Source organism: Topomyia yanbarensis, chromosome 3, assembly GCF_030247195.1.
Source record: "Topomyia yanbarensis strain Yona2022 chromosome 3, ASM3024719v1, whole genome shotgun sequence".
Lineage (NCBI taxonomy): Eukaryota > Metazoa > Arthropoda > Insecta > Diptera > Culicidae > Topomyia > Topomyia yanbarensis.
This window is the reverse complement of record NC_080672.1, coordinates 118,370,109-118,387,164: the sequence shown is the minus strand read 5'-3', so window position 1 is coordinate 118,387,164 and position 17,056 is coordinate 118,370,109. Positions and strand designations below refer to the sequence as shown.

Sequence of the window (17,056 nt, the reverse complement as noted above, 5' to 3'; positions counted from 1 at the left end):
GATAGGAATATGACGTCCATGAACAAATTATGAATCGTCCTAAAACCCAACTTTTGCATAATGGATATTGCTAACTATGATTATTTCATTATTTCGAGAAAATTAACAAAAACCTCCTCAAAAGCACTAACTTTTAACTAGTTTACAGCTAAAAGGTAATTAAAACTAATTAACTAAAAGATATGAGAACAAAATTCAATAGGAAATTTTATCACCTTTCGAATGGAACTAAAAGATTTAAAATACAAAGTATACTTTTAAAGTTAGAGGTATTTTAAGACAAATAAGTTTTTTACACAAAAAGTTCAATAACTCTGTAACGGTTGAGATTTGATGGTATGTGTAGAACAATTTTTTTCTCCAAATATGACAGTCTATCACCCCCGAGAGGTTCTTATCCATGAACCAAACACCCTGTATGTATTTAAATTTCTGCTGCATATCCACTGAACAGTACAACAAAATGTCAGAAGAACTCGAGGAACCGTATAATAACGCCTGAACAATATCTGGCACTCAGAAATTCTGCAGTTTTGTGCCTATTCCTGGTGGCAAATCAGAGGCGAAAAGGTATTCTAATTCAGAAGATGGACCAAAAATATTTTCCCTGTACGGAAATAATGCAAAATGAAGATACTATGAAGATACTATACTATATTTCACCCTATGTAGAATAATTGGATAAACACCAAAATTTCTCACAACGGCGAAAAATTTTGGTGCAACCAGTCTTTGTGTATGAAGAACACAAATCCTAACTTATTAGTCATGGGTGCGTCAAGCCGACGCTAATCTATTCCGACAAAAAGTTAGTGCCGATTTCTGAAGAGCCCAAATCAAAACGCACCTATGACTAACGCATGAAGATAGTTTTAAGACAAATGTTATGAAAAAAATGGATAAATAATTATGTAAAATTCAATACATAATTGTACGTTTACGTAGGTTAACTAAGTGGTTTTGCTACAGTTAATATAATTAGTTTTGCCTAAACGATCATCACCGAGAACAAATTAGCTACGTTAAGTTCAGTGTCTTAAGTGAATAAAACTGCCGGTGCCATTATCACTCACCATTACCTACATTGCTGAAACAAACGACCAAAATACTAGGTACCGATCGCTAGATTGCTGCTGTGTGTGAACTGCTCGGAAAAAGCAAAATGATCTGCAACTAATGTTTGTTAAATATTGAATCGGACGAAACCTCTGTTACTTGTAAAGGCTTTTGCTCCGACGAATACCATGCTGAATGTGTTGCCCTCTCGGTGCAGGAGGCGCTTAGTTGTACACAGCAGCGGAATATCTTATGGATGTGCACGCCTTGCACCGATGTCATGATCGATGTTCGCCGATTTGAGGCATTTTCTGAGAAACGCAAGTTGCTATCGCAGTCTTCCAGCTTTGCACCCGACCGACCTGCTATTGTTTCTGTTCACACTGAACCAAAGCCGAAAACCGTGCATTAGATTTATTTGAAGAGGTACGTCAACTGAAGGAACAGGTTGCGGCTATTAATGAAATGATTGCTGGCAGATCGTACGAAGTTACCCAACTGTTTACAGAACCAAGCTCTCCTTCAGATCAATCGTCGCCGTTCTCATCAACCCAACTGCAGCATGGCTCCAGAAATGTTTCTCGTCTTGGTAATTTGTCAAGCTCGTTACCCAGCTCATCCGCTAAACTCTGCTGGCTATTCTTCACGAGAGCGAAAAATTCAGTTACTGAAAGGAACATCGCGGATATGGTAACAAAATCGCTCGGAAAGAACCCTGCCGTTGTGAAAAAACTTGTGCCAGACTGGAAAGAAGTAGCTTCGATGCCTTTCATTTCGTTCAAGGTTGGAGTAGATTTGAAACTGAGAAATGCTGCATTGTCACCGTCAACTTGGCCGAGAGGGACTTGCTTTCGGGAATTTCACGAGAAATTTAATGTATGGGAACCTGCTGAATAAGTGTTAATGTATATGTAATGTTATGTATATGAAATGTAATGTAAATGTGATATGCAGTGACTTTTGTGATAAAACGTACATATGTAATTAGTTTAAATAACAGTCTGTATGACGCTCTGCGTCAAAGATGTAGTTAAATAAATAAATAAATAAATAAATAATATTGTGGTGGTAATTTCTTTCACTGATCCTTCCTCAGAACTAAACAAGAATATAAAGAAGTATTAATGGAATATTTATTTAATGACAATGGGATTCTCGACTAATAATAGTTGTTGCCAAATTAGACAATAACTGCTCACAAACAGAGTTTTATTGGATTCTGAGATAATTATGACTTTCATTGGTTTAGTTTTCGATAAAAATACACTAAAAATAAAATTCAGTTTGGACAAGGAATATTTTTTTTAATAACTTTTTTTCCTTGAAAGTACCCAAGTTGAATTTTCGACGGTAGGTAGGGAACACAACTACCTATCTTGGAACAAAATTTCATCCAAATAAAAGATAGAGTTTTTTGGTAAATCGACTTTAAATTTTTAAAATCGATTTTTTTAGTGTAGAAGTCGATGAAGAATTTTTTAAATATTTTTATTCAAAATTTAACTAATTTTGTAAAAATCACTCCTACAACATTTTTTGTAGGATTTATCAGTTTTAGACTATATCCATTTGAAAAACATTGGTAAAAAAGTTCGACCCTTTTCAAAAGACAGTCTGGATCATTTTTGGAAAAACAAAGTATGCAAAGTGGCTTTTTGTGACAAGGTCTTCATATACAGAAAGTTTCTTTAAACTCGGAGAGGGCTGCCAACTCTGAATACGATTTAGCGCGAAATTAGTCTATTGTGGCGCTTAGTATTGGTTTTTTTGCTTTATTCTACGCTACAGTGAAATTCACAAATTGTATTCCCAAAAGTATGAAAGAAATAATTACATAGTAAGCACCTGGTCCGTCGATAATATTTTAAAATAATTATAAAAACAACAGTTTCATAAATGTAAAATTGAAGAATAAGCCTAGCAATGATTTTTGTAAGATCTTTCAACAGTCCATTGACAGCAAGTACAATGTATCAGACTCGTTCTTATTTTGCCACTACATCAACAACGTCAAGCTCCCCCCAGGATATGTACTGGTATCATTCGATGTTATCTCCCTCTTCACGTGCATCCCCAAAGACCTAGTACTGCACGATGTCATTGGAAATTGGGCCAAAATCAGAGAATATACGAATATCAATCTGGACATGTTTCTAGAAATAACAGATTTTTGCATAGACTGCAGTTATTTCAGTTTCAAAGAACAATACTATAAACAAGTTTTCGGCACAGCGATAGGTAATCCTCTTTCGCCAATCATAGCTGATTTAGTCATGGAAGCGCTGCTAGATCATGTCACACAGAAAATCAAATTCGAACTACCGATCCTACGGAAATATGTAGACGATCTACTAATAGCAATTCCGGCAAACAAAGTAGAAGAGGTAATAGACACGTTCAACGAATACCATGAAAAAATCCAATTCACAGTTAAAGTGGAAAAAAACAGAAAAATACCGTACCTGGACCTTCTATTGGTCAGGCAGCCTAACCAGACGGTACAAACTGAATGGTACGTGAAACCAATAGCGTCCGGACGGTTTCTGAACTACAACTCATACCATAATGAACGCCCCAAGATCAACGGGGCTGAAAACCTTATAAAACGGGTAAAAACATTCTCCACTAACATCCCTACAGAAACAGCTGATGCAGTCATCAAACGGCTATTACGGATAAACGACTACCCACCCTCTCTCGTCAATCGCCTCATAAACCGATCCAACAGAAACGAATCACCTACACAACCAAACAGCACATCTGACAACAAACAATACAGATCAATGGCTAACATACCGGGTTTGTCATCTCAAATTCAAAAAACATTTTAAGCATGCCAACCCGGACGTCGTCATAAGCATGAAAAAACATCGGACAGCAGGTAATTTACTCCCAGCAGTGAAACGAAAAACTGTACAGGGGAAAAATGTAACGTTATCTACAAATTGCCATGCAGCATATGTACAACATGCTATGTGGGCATGACGTCAAACAAACTCAAAACAAGACTATCCCACCATCGATCCGATGTAGAGAAGCTACAAGAGCTATGGAATGATGGTCGGACTGCAGAGGACGAGGAAGTGATCAGGCTGATGGAGAAGACAGCACTTCTGAACCACAGCGCATCACAAAGTCATGACTTTGACTTCAATCGAGTAGAAGTATTAGATAGCACATGGAAGAAACACAACTTAGCAATTCTAGAGACATGCCACATTGTAAACACACCACACACAGTCAATAAACGCACTGACACTGACAATTTGAGCAATACGTTCGGAAGAATTTTAACACACAGTCAAAAACTTTAAGATACAGAGAGAAGAGAGAGCCACCTAGAGCGAAGCGATCACTGACATATTTCAGTACCGCTGCGAACACAATATAAAGCTCAGTAGCTAACAGCAAACACAAAAAAGATTTCGTGATCGGACCGCATCCCAATATGGCGATAATTCCTATAAGTGTATCTTGTATCGTAAATGTGACTAAGTGTGATTGTTTGTAGATTCCTTGAGAAAAGTGCAATATATGTCGCCGAAACGTCGGATATAAAGTATATAAACCGTGTTTGACATTTTCTCCAGACTAAAAGCCGATATATAACCTCAAACTCTACCAACAATCGAAAATCTTGCAAAATAAAGACACTGCATTAGAAGTATGTTGGGAAATTTTCGTAATTTTTATGGAAAAATCGCAAAATAGTGGTTGTTTTCATATTGTTCTTCCAAAATAGCGTAGCATTTGTATCGACAGAATATAACATAACATACCGTTTAAAAGGTTATTTTGTATTCTTTACAGAAAAATCAACAGATTGAAAAATGATCTCATAGAAAATTGTTAGTACCGAAAGTCTTGAAATTTTTTTTGTCATACATTAAGAAAATGATATTGTGATATCGAAAAGAGTTTAAGTAGGAACTTATTCTGTATAACATACATCTATCCACAATGCCGCCATGATTAAAAACCATATTCTGGAATGTCGCGCAACGAGAAAAATGCGCCAAGGGACGGCTTTACTCAATAGTTTGATGGAAGGTCTTATCTTAAAATTTAACAAAAATACGTTAAAAAATTTCAGCTATTTTCTAGATAATTTTGATTTCAAAGCAATAACCTAAATATTTTGATATACCAAACGATTGCAATTGATGCCGACTACAATCTCTGCAAGATTCTAAGATTCCTGGATAAAGTGAACAAAACTAAGTACAAAACAATACAAGAATATTCTAACAAAACTGGTTTCTTAAAAAAAGGAGAATGTGTCAGCGTCCCTGATGATGAAATCAAGCCATTTGAGTTATGATTGAGCCAAATCATTGTATAACTAGTAACGAACTATTTTAAGGTAGTCACGTTAGAAGCTTGCCTCAGATGAAAATCCAATTGGTTTTGTTTGGATCTGATTTGTACCTGATGAAATGTATTACTGCACCTGTCAAATATTTGCACACATTTTGTTCTTTCAACCCATGTAAGCATTTTTGAGCTTTTCGCAAAATAGCTGCAATTGTATGTTTATAACCTACGTGTAAAATGTGTACCTATGTCTATGAAACTATCTATAGGACACATTCAAATAAAATGAAACTATCATATTATGTAGTTCTACCTAGTTTACTTTTACGTATATGTATATTCATTCGCGTAAAAGGTACTGTTGTTGATCATAGCTGTACTATGATGATAGGTACAAACTGCACAATTTACCTGAATTCACATTATACATGATATGATGAACGTGCACATAAAAAACCTCTAACAAAGTTGTAAACTACCTACAAGCTGAACACAAACCAAGGTAATATTTATACCGAAATCGGGGAAGCGCAATACATCGCCCCAAAAACTTTTAGGCTAATCATACCTCCATATTTCTGAAAATAATGGAGAAAATGATTAACTCACATATTAAAGCAGAGTACTTGAAAGACTATCGACTGAGCGAATTTCAATACGCATATCAAATCAACAAATTAACAATAAATTACGTGTGTTGGTTGGAAAACTAGAGAATTCCATTGGAACAAAAGAAATCTCACTTGCGGCTGTACTCGACATAGAATGAGCTTTCAACAATGCATCTCATAGTTCAATGCGGAATGCTATAAGAAAACATGGGTTTGATTTTTACACAGTAAATTGGATCAACTCAATGTTTGCAAACCGTGAATTAGCTGGCACGCTTGGAAACACGTCACTGACTATGATAATGATAACGAATAAGGGACGTCCTCAAGCCGGAGTTCTATCACCCTTATTGTGGTCCTAATTACCGGTTAAGCGGGTTTTGAATAGCAGTTAACATCGCAAATCGTGTTTTCCAGAGACCTTCTACCAAAAGTCTCATCATCGAGTCGCTTTTTGATATTTTTTCACGAAAAAAATACAGAATGGTATTGAATTGATACATTATAATACATAAAAGTTTGGTAAATTCGCTTTTTTAGTTATAAAAAATCGCAAAGAAAGTGTTTTTTTATTTGCTGAAACCCTCTTAGGTGGCTAATTTGGTCGAAACTACTTTGATTGGTCATAAGTAATCTAAACCTACAAATCCAAACAATATTAAACTCATTGTGTTACCAGTTTATGTGGGAATTTGCTGTGTGACCAAACACTTCAACTCGTAACTCCGGAACCGGAAGTCGTATCAACTAAAAGTTCAATGACAGCTTTTGGGAATTTTGTACCGTTTATTTAAAACAAAGTTTGTGCAAATCGGTCCAGCCATCTCTGGAAAAATTGAGTGATATTATTTGACACACACATACACAGGGGGTCAGCAGGGGCAAGCGGACAGGCGACTCCGCTCCCAAGACCTACTGCAAGTTGTAGAGTCTTGCTAGGATATTGTGGGGTAAGGCAATGTTGGGCTCTGCTAAACCTCTATAAAAAGCCAAATAAATCCGAAAGCGGCTCCGTCGAAGCGATTCTGCGCCGCTTCCGCTAAGATTTTATCCAAGACTTTAGCAAAAAGCACCCGAATTCAACTGGAGTGATAACCGGTACATTAGGAACGATACCAGTAAGATCCTGATTACGGAATACTGGTGGCAGAATACGGATGTGAATAAGAATTTCATCGAAACTGATCCACGGACTGACAGTCGCGCCTTTCCACTACCCTAGTAAGACAGTTCCTCAAAATTAGCTGATGGTATTGGATGCCCCCGTCTCTTTAAAACTTTGGTAGGTTTTCAAGTACGTCCGGAACCCGATACCTTAACCAGTGGAAGTAGGCTCAGTTGAACGAACCTGACTAGCGCCGATCCGACTCTGAACGTGGTATCTCATGAAGGACCGCATCAAACCTCGCATGCAACCTCACTGCTTGCAAAGGTAACCATGGGATCAAACAGAAAGACTACTACTACGGGCGAAGATAGTGTGGTGAATCCATTCGCCAAAAGTGGGCTAGCGAGATAGCCGACCCAGCAAAACGACCAAATGCAACAGCCAATGCAACCGCAACAATAGCAGCGACAAATCAATAAGACGCCAAGAAGAGCTAGAGTGTACAGATCCACTAATTAACATCCATGCATTCCCTCTGGAGGTAGTCTGTTTTCAACCATTATTGGTAGACAAATCAATGTCAAATGAATTAAAAGATATCCCTAAAAATCTTTTACCAATCATAGTCCCCGAGATTTTTAAAAGCAAATATGGCTATATAGCAGAGCACAAGAAAATACACACTGATGGATCTCTCTCGCAAAATTCCACTGGATTTGGTATTGCGTGCTATGATAACCAAATTAATTTTCATCTAAAATCACCATGCTCGATATTTATGGAAGAATTCGTAGCTATTTTCCATGCAATAGAAATAATCGAAACTCTGCCTCCGGATGACTACTGGATCTTCTCAGACAGTCTGAGCTCTTTAGAATCAGTATTAGCCACACACGTATCAAAAGATTCCTCGGTCTTTGTTTTTAGAATAAAAAACAAACTGAGAGAACTCCAATCTCAATCATATAATGTTACCCTGGATCCCTTCACATTGCCGAATTCCTGGCAATGAAGAAGCAGATCGTCTTGCAAAACTAGGCTGTTGCTCTACCAGAGTGTACCCACGTGGGTATCAAACAAGTGATTTCTACCACTTACCACGACAGCGTTCCTTGCAGGATTGGCAAATAAGCTGGTCAGAAGATCCGCTTGGGCGCTGGTGCCCTCCGATTAGTCCTACTGTTTCCAACGAAGCATGGTTTAAACATCATAATTTTGATAGGTCCTTCATTGTAACTACTAGTAGGTCGATGAGCAATCACTATTCGTTGAACAGCCACCTCTCAAGAATCGACGCAGTGGAATCAAACGTGTGTCATTGTAAAAAGGGCAATCAGGAGATAGACCATATCGCATGGATTTGTAAAGAATTCAACACAGAACGCATCGATCTTTTAGCACAAATAAGGAAAATACATAAAGAGCCACAGATACCTATTAGAGATATTATAGGAATTAGAGACTTCGTGTATTTGGCGAGTATCTTCAAGTTTTTAAAAACCATAAATCATAAAATTTAAAATTTGAAATAATACCATATCCTAACACAAACTAACAAGAGTAAGATTAGCTTCGCTAACCATGGGATAGACAAACATGTGATTCGCTAACTACATAACCATACTAATCCATACATGTTATATTACATTAATTATTATATTGTAAGTGAACTTAGCTCCGCAATGTATCATACTAATGTGCCGAAAAATAAAGTCCTAAGGAAAAAATAAGAACTAGAGTTTCAGGTGCGCACGTCGAAATCAAGTATTTTACACTAGAAGACCAGCAGTCTAGGGTTTCAAAGCTAAGGCAAAAAATCGAAGAGCTCTACGAGTTCGTGAAAGGCTACATGCACAGACAGATCAGAAATCTAGTGATTAGCGTGAAATCCGCCGTAGCAGCCGCCGAATACGAACTGACGGCGTTACTGGAGAGAGCTGAAAACGCCGAAAGACGCTGAAGACCACGGAGGTAGCGAAAACAAAATCCTATGAGACGATGAAGGGTGACTGGTATTCCAGTTCAGTGAAAAAGTAAGAGAAATACTAGGAGAGGAAGAGGAACTGAAGAAGCCCTATAAGGTCAGTGAAGGACAGCGAAACAGCTGACAAATGAAAAGCGTATAGCGGACCGTAGAATAGAGGAAAAAATAACAGAAAGAAAATGATGAAAAGAAGAAAAAGAAGAAAGAAGATCTTCGACTGCGTCAGGAGAGGTATAAGGGAGACGATTAGATGATGTTAGAGTTGAAAAGGATCCATTGATCAAACTTATCGGGAACTCGTGGCAGAAGCGGTAGGAGTAGAAGCGAACGTGAGAGCGTTAGTTCAGGAAATGGTGGTCTAGTGTAAGAATCTGGACGAGATCACAACTGAAGATGAAATAAGGAGCATACTAATAAAGCAATGTAGCATGGATAAAAAGCATATGTCAATCAGGTTGAGGAAGGCGAAAAGTGGCACACGGACAGCAGTGATACGCTTATTGCAAGCCGAAGACAACCAGTTTATGTCGACCGGTAAGATTAAAGTTGGAGGGTCGGTGTACTTGTTACGATTGATCCCTAGAGCCACCAAGCAAAGGGTAAGGTGTTTCAGGTGCCTGGGTTTCGGCCAGCAGGCAAGAAACTGTAAAGGCCCGGAAAGATCTGATCTGCGCAGAAAATGTGGGAAGAAAAGACACATCACTAGAGACTGCACAATGAAACCGGGCGGAAAGGACCACATGACGGGAGGCTTCTTATGCCCAAAGTACAAAAAAGACGAAGGCAGGCCAATGATGTTGGAGATAACCCAGCTTAATCTCAATCATTACACAGCAACTGTTATGGTAGTCAACAACAGAAACGAAATTCGTATACAGCTATTATGCTCCCTTACGGAAGACAACAGAGCAGTACAATCGGATGATAGACGCGTTAACCGTCTCGTTGGTTGGACGAACGCCGGTTAGATGAGGAGATTTTAACGTTTGGCCGTGGAATTGAGGCTGACCAACGCAAGAGGTTACAGCTTGTTGGCAGCTAGATGCAAAGCTGTACAATGAAGGTTCCGCTAGCACTCTATGTAGAAATGGTCCGCAATCAACCATTGACGTATGATCCTGTAGGGCGTCGCTGAAAAAGAACTTGAGTCGAGGAGTTGGTCTGCAGTACAAACATAGCGAATACTAGGCGATCTGCTACACCGTTGGTCGGCGGAATTGCCCTGATGACTGACGAGCGGAAGTAGAAAATAAAAAAAAATCGACAGTGACTTTTTGTGGCAGTACATCGTGTTCACAGCTTCGCTCCAATTCCGAATGCCGATGTACTGTCGGAAACATTAGCGAGGGCGTGTGACGTAGCAATGTCATGGAAAATGGAGTCGTGAAATTGCCGGCGCCCGACGTATTCGTGAAATGAAAGGCTCAGCATCCTCCATGCTGTCTGTCTAAAATTCAGAAAATACGTTCAGAAAGCAAGATCTGAGGTGGTCAGAGAAGGGGGTATGGTGGCATTTCGGGTGACTTGGGCCGCTCTTGAACACGAGATAATGCTTAGTAAGTCCACCTGCTACAAGGAGCTGTGCAGAGAAGCAGACGCTAATCCCTGGGGCAAAGCTTACCCTGTCGTGGTGGGCACGATTAAAAGTCCAACGACGCCAGCTGAAATGTGCACTGACAAACTGGAGATCATCGTCGAGGGTCTTATCTCGAATCAATCGAATGATTCGAGATAAGACCCTCGACGATGATCTCCAGTTTGTCAGTGCACATTTCAGCTGGCGTCGTTGGACTTTTAATCATGCCCGCATACATCGTACGTTGATGCAGACCATGGAAATGCTAGTGAATATCGATTCTCCAACGACGAGCTTCTCATAGTATTAAAAGGGTTGAAATCGAAGAAAGCTCCCGGTCCAGATGGTATCCCCAACGTAACACTGAAGACCGCGATCCTGGCCGTGCCGCGAGCGCGGAAGAAACATCGTAGCAAAAGAGGAGGAGTAATCGCTACTGTGCCGTGGTAGTAGGGCATTGCAAAAAAAATTTTTTTTGAATTCTCAAAGGACCCCCCTCTCATATTGTGACAAATGTCAAAGTAAGCTCAGATGCCAAATTTCACATCATTTGGACAATTTTAGACCCCCGTCCACTTCGCTTGAAATTTTTGAAATTGGTAATATGGGAAAATATGGAGGAAAATATATATTAAATGCTATAACTTTTGAAGTAGCAATCAGAAAATTACAATTTATACCTCTTTTTAAAGTAAAAACCTTAGTATTTGAAGGAAGATATTCCTGTTTCTAGACAAATAGAGGAAAGTGGGGTACTGGGTTATTTTGGCCTCAAAATTCACTATTTTTAATAATTTTTCTGCTCCGTGATGCAAATCATACATATTTTGGAGTTTTTCTAATGTGAAAAAAATCGAACGGAACCTTTTTGACTTTTGTCCGAGTACGGGAAGTTGGGGTTATAGGGCCTTTTGTCATTAATATTAAATTTTATAATTTTCTCGTGCATATATCTGTATTATTCTTCAATCAATTCTCATAAAATGTACCTTGTTATACGTTAAAAATCCTTAGGAACACAATAAAAATATATTTGTTATCGGTAAAATTCAGAAACATCAAATTATCTGATATATAGTCTCGATTTCACATTTTTATCATAAAATTGCACATATTAAATCCGTTTAACAACAAAATTCTTATTAAATTTACTACTTTTAGTGTAAAATATGCTTGAGGATCGCATGAGAAAAGTTTCCATCCTGGAAAAATAGGGGAAGTTGAGGTATTAGGACATTTAACGAAAAAAATGTGATTTGTAGAGTTAATATCCAAAAATTTGATGTTTCTGAATTTTACCGCTAACGAATTCATTTTTGTTGTATTCATAAGAATTTTCCGCGTTCAACAAGCTACATTTCATGAAAATTGACCGAAGAATAATAGAGATATATGCACGAAAAAATTATAAAATTTAATATTAATGACAAAAGGTCCTATAACCCTAACTTCCCGTATTCGGACACGAGTCAAAAAGGTTCCGTTCGATTTCTGAGATTTGTTTACATTAGAAAAACTCCAAAATATATATGATTTGCATCACAAAGCAGAAAAACAATGAAAAATAGGGAATTTTGGGGCCAAAATGACCCAGTACCCCACTTTCCCCTATTTTTCTAGATAGAGGAATATCTCCTTTCAATAACTTAGCTATTTCCTTTAAAAAGAGGTATAAATTGAAATTTTCTGATAGCTACTTCAAAAATTATAGCATTTAGTATATTTTTTCTCTATATTTTCCCATAGTACCAATTTCAAAAATTTCAAGCGAAGTGGGCGGGGGTCTAAAATTGTCCAAATGATCTGAATTTTGGCATCTAAGCTTACTTCGACATTTGTCACAATATGGGAGGGGGGGCATTTGAGAATTCAAAAAGTTTTTTTGCAATGCCCTACCGTGGTAGTGATCGACGTGAAGAACGCGTTTAACAGTGCCAGCTGGGCTGCAATCGCCATAGCGCTGCACAGAATGCTGGCCCCAGACTATTTGTGCAAGGTTCTGAAAAGTTACCGCAGCACTGATCTACGCGACGAACATGGGGCAGAGGTCGATTGGAGTCGCGGCGGGAGTACCTCAGGGCATTCAGCCCAACGCTCTGGAATATGATGTGCAACGGAGTGTTAACACAGGAACTTCACAGGAGAATCGAGATCGCCGGCTTTGCAGATGACGTTGTCTTGACGATAACAGGTGAGATCCCTGAGGAAGTCGAGATGTTGACGGCAGAGACAAAAGGCATCGTGAAAATCTGTATGCAACCCTAAAAAACAGTGTGTCGTGTTCAGCGTCAGGGGACAATCCATCCCATCGATGCGTTCGCTGAAGCACCTGGATATGATGGTCGCCTTTCACTAAATCACAAATTATGTACCGTAAACCGGGGTGACTTTGATCATCGGGGTGACTTTGATCACTCGCAACATTTTTCGTAGATCGCTTACTAGAATCAAAATAGTCGACGAATCATTTTAATTTAGAATGATTATTACTCTAAACATTTAAAATACTGATTTGTTATACTTTTTGAGTATATTGTTCGGTTTTGGGGTACAAAAACTTCAAAAAACCGAAATTTGACTTTACCTTATTTTTACGAAGCTTCGTAAAGTGTCTATTTTTTATAAAACAAATAAATCTCAGATTTGAGCAAAAGTAAAAAATTACAAGCGAATTTTTATTTTCCTTTAGATTGGGATATGCCAAATTTAGTTTTAAGAGAATGTTTATTTTAAATAGATTTTTTTTGTAAAACTAGTTGTCAATAATTTTAAATTATTTTAATCTAAAATTCACAACATTTTTTTATTGTTCAATATTCCAACGTGTTAAAATGGATGAATCTTTTTGTATATTGATAAAGCACTGAAATAAAATAATTTTAGCAGTTTTAAAGGTTTTCAGAATCTTCTATTCTAGTTGGACACAAATTATACGAATTTTGGTTACTCGAATTTTAAGTACATTGAAATACTTTGTATAATACCAATTAACATCTATTTAACAATGAGTATCTTTCCAGAATTAGTTTAAGCAAACATTTGAATGAAAAACATTGACATCAATAACATAATGTGGGTGAACATGCAGGTTATCAAAGTCACCCCGGAACACGAAAACGGACTTCAACTTGAAATAATTTTTGAAAAAAATAGCTGTAAGCGAACAAATATAGGTAAAACTATCCAATCTTGTTCTCCATACATCAGTACATGGTTTAAAAATATTAAACTTGAAAAAAATATGTTGCATCTAAAAATATGTAATGATTACTTCGAAAAGTGACCAATGTCACCCCGGTTTACGGTATGTGAGAAGGCTGCGAGGACACTTAAGGTATGGGCAAGGATCATGTCGAACATCGGAGAAGCAAGATGCTGCACGCGATGCCTCCTGACAGGTGTTCGTGTCGCGAGCGCGTATCGAACGATATCGTTGGAGGCGGTATGGGTCATTGTCGGGATGATTCCCATCTGCCTCACTCTGAATGGGGACGTTGAATGCTACCAACGGAGGAATACACGTTGGCTAAGTGGCAGCAGAAGTGAAACAACGCAGAGAAAGGAAAGTAAAACCACCGATTCATCCCAAAATGTGTCGGAGTGGGTGCTTAGGAAATACGAAGAGGTGAACTTCCTTTAGGCGTAGTTTTCGTTCGGGCACGGATGCTTCCGAAGTACCTGCTTCGTTAGCCCTTTGCCCGGAATCCGTGAACGTGCAAGAGATGCCCGGAGTGACAGTCGACAATATCGTCGACGAAATGTGCCATAAGGAACATATCTGTTATGTGGGTAACAGAGTAGTGAAGAATATACTCTCCGAGCTGCAGAGGGTGCGGCGAACGAATCAAAAAGTAGCGCCAACGACCGAAAAACCGCCGTAAAACAGCAAATCGGGCTCGGGAAAAATTGCGCTGCAAGGGAACTGTCCGCGGGATTACACTAGATCCACCACCGGGGACCAGTTGAGTAGAAGGCGACCGGGTTCGGGTCATCGGCGCTAGTGTGGTCAACAGCCGGGGACTAGATGTAGATCAAAATGAAGCGATGCGCTAAATAGCTTACGAAAACAAGCGTCGGTATCGGGTTAAATCCACCGCCGTAGGGTTAGTACGGTAGTGTTAATTCTAATTGGTTGGGGCCTGATTGGCTCACAAAACAGACATCGCTATCGAGAGAAATTCCGCCGCCGGCGAACTCTAAGTCGGAGAAGGGTAGTTTTACCGCCGAATAGTATCTGAGTAGATCTCGATAAAGCTGGGAGGCTAATTGGTCAAGCAAGCAGGTATCGGTATCGGGAGAAATTTTTCCGTCGGGGAACTATCAACCGGAGTGGGGTGAGTTCACTACCGTGAAGTATCCCAGTAGATCGTGATAAGACTGGGAGCTAGATGGCTCACGAAAACAAGAGAAAATTAGCATTTAACCGGAACGTCATAGATAGAAACGAAAAGCAAGAGAAAGGTCGAAAACTAAATGACTCAAAGGTCGAGCCATTTCATGGATCAAGTGAGGCTCCGAAATTGCTGCGGAAAACAAAAGCAAAGAGAGCCAAACAAGCAAGCACCACCAACCAGCACAAGAATATGGGTGAGTAATATCAAGACAACAAAAGAACCCTACGAGGGTGACTATGAGGGATGTAAGTCAAGTTGGTCGGTATCATTGGATCGCTTCACGTCTCGACAGGATCCGCTTTCGGTGACAATCGTAAGTAGACCAGTTACACAGCGATGATTGGACAGACTGTTAAATATAGCAGCTAATGAGGGAAAATACGAAGGAGTAATACAGAGTATAAGACAACCGAAATTGGTATTTGGAGTCAATAAGAGGACCTGTTAGTCGGTAGATTCTGGGGTGTCTGGGGACTATCCAAGTACATTAATGGCCCACGTAAAAAGAGAATGATGGATTACCAGACGAAAGATGAGAGTCAAAACGTTTCAATGAACGAGGAAATGAAGAGTTTGGGTGAGGCTTCGGGTTAATTGTGATAAATTTGTGAACATCTCGTAAACACAATGAGTTGCGTAAAAGCAGTCCTTTGAAAAAAAATCTGTGAAGGAGTAAGGAGTTTTTTATGTACTTAAGCAGGAAAGTGAAACCCATACAGTCCCAACTGTGGTTAGGCTTTTGAAGCTACATACACACACGTGCGAAAACCGAACCAAAACTAGTATCCAGCTAACTACTCCAAAGTTACGATTGTTACTTGTGACTTTATGGATATAATTTTGATTAGCAGAAAGACAATTTTGGCACAACTGAACAATTAGTTAAATTAGAGCATTATTAGGTATAGAAATAAACAATCGATCTGGTTTCTGTGATTTTATATGCTTACTTATATAGATTACATCGTCCGCGAAAAATCTGTCGATAACGAAGTTATTAGCTACAATTATCGTTCATTTCGTTCTTTGCACTACTTTCGACCCTAAAATTGTAATCTCGCCGAAGCGGACCGATTTGCATCTAATTTATTAGTACAAACAAACGCCATCCTAGCTTCAATTTTACCACTCAAGTAGTTTCGCTTGTTCAACGAGGCATAACATTTCAACACTACATCTATCCAACCCAAAGCAGAACTACCACTCGCGTGTCGATCGAGCATAAAACGTCACTCAGCGCTAAATAAAAATAATGTACACAATAAAACATTTAATGGCGTATCGCAAACGAATGACTTTACTGAAAGTTGAAGGTTTTGGTCCCGTCACACATTCACCGACACCTCTAAGGTTTTTTTTTTTCTCCCATATGCCACCCGATGATTGAATATAGTAGTAAAACTTTACCTTAGCGAGTGTTTTCCTGCAGCCACGTCATACCGACCGGACGACCTCCTTGTGGGAAATTTTATGCTATATTGTCCAACACCATTTACATCGATTAGATTCTTTTTCGACCGAGTTGCGATATCGACCAGACCAGACACACACGCACACTGCAAAGTTTGTCCTGCTTTTGATGGTAAATCACATTAAAAACACTTTGCCGTTGTCGTCTCGGGACCGCCCCCGACCGTGAATACACCACAATTAATTTTGCTGACGCCAATTATCCAATCATTCACTTCCAACGGCACAGAACGTCGGCCGTCTTGGTCTTGGTCGTTCTGATTTTGCCGCCGTCGTTCCGTTGCAGGTTTCTCTGGAAATAGCGAAGCAGAAAAAAAAGTTAATTTAATAAAAAAATTCAATTTTCGTACCTTCTTCGCTCTTGAGTTCGCTTTTTGCCTCGTGCTGTTTGTGGCTTCCGCTGAAGGCTCACGGAGCTATTTGCAAACAACCCCTTTCGTCGACCCGAAAAAAACTAAGTACAGGGTTTACGAAGGAAGGAGACACCATGCAGCAACGGTAGAGCACGCCAACCTTGCTGTCAAAACGGGAGCGCGAGTCGGT

General features: G+C 39.1%; 1 protein-coding gene across 2 annotated transcripts in view; it reads right to left on the bottom strand.

Annotated features, from left to right (window-relative positions):
• Window positions 1-17,056, bottom strand: part of LOC131693432 (leucine-rich repeat neuronal protein 3-like) — a 441,590-nt gene that overhangs the window by 397,543 nt on the left and 26,991 nt on the right. For both annotated transcript variants that reach the window (XM_058981234.1, XM_058981235.1), the window contains exon 2: window positions 16,451-16,805. The gene's annotated coding sequence lies outside the window, so the exon portion shown is untranslated. The remainder of the gene's footprint in view (window positions 1-16,450; window positions 16,806-17,056) is intronic.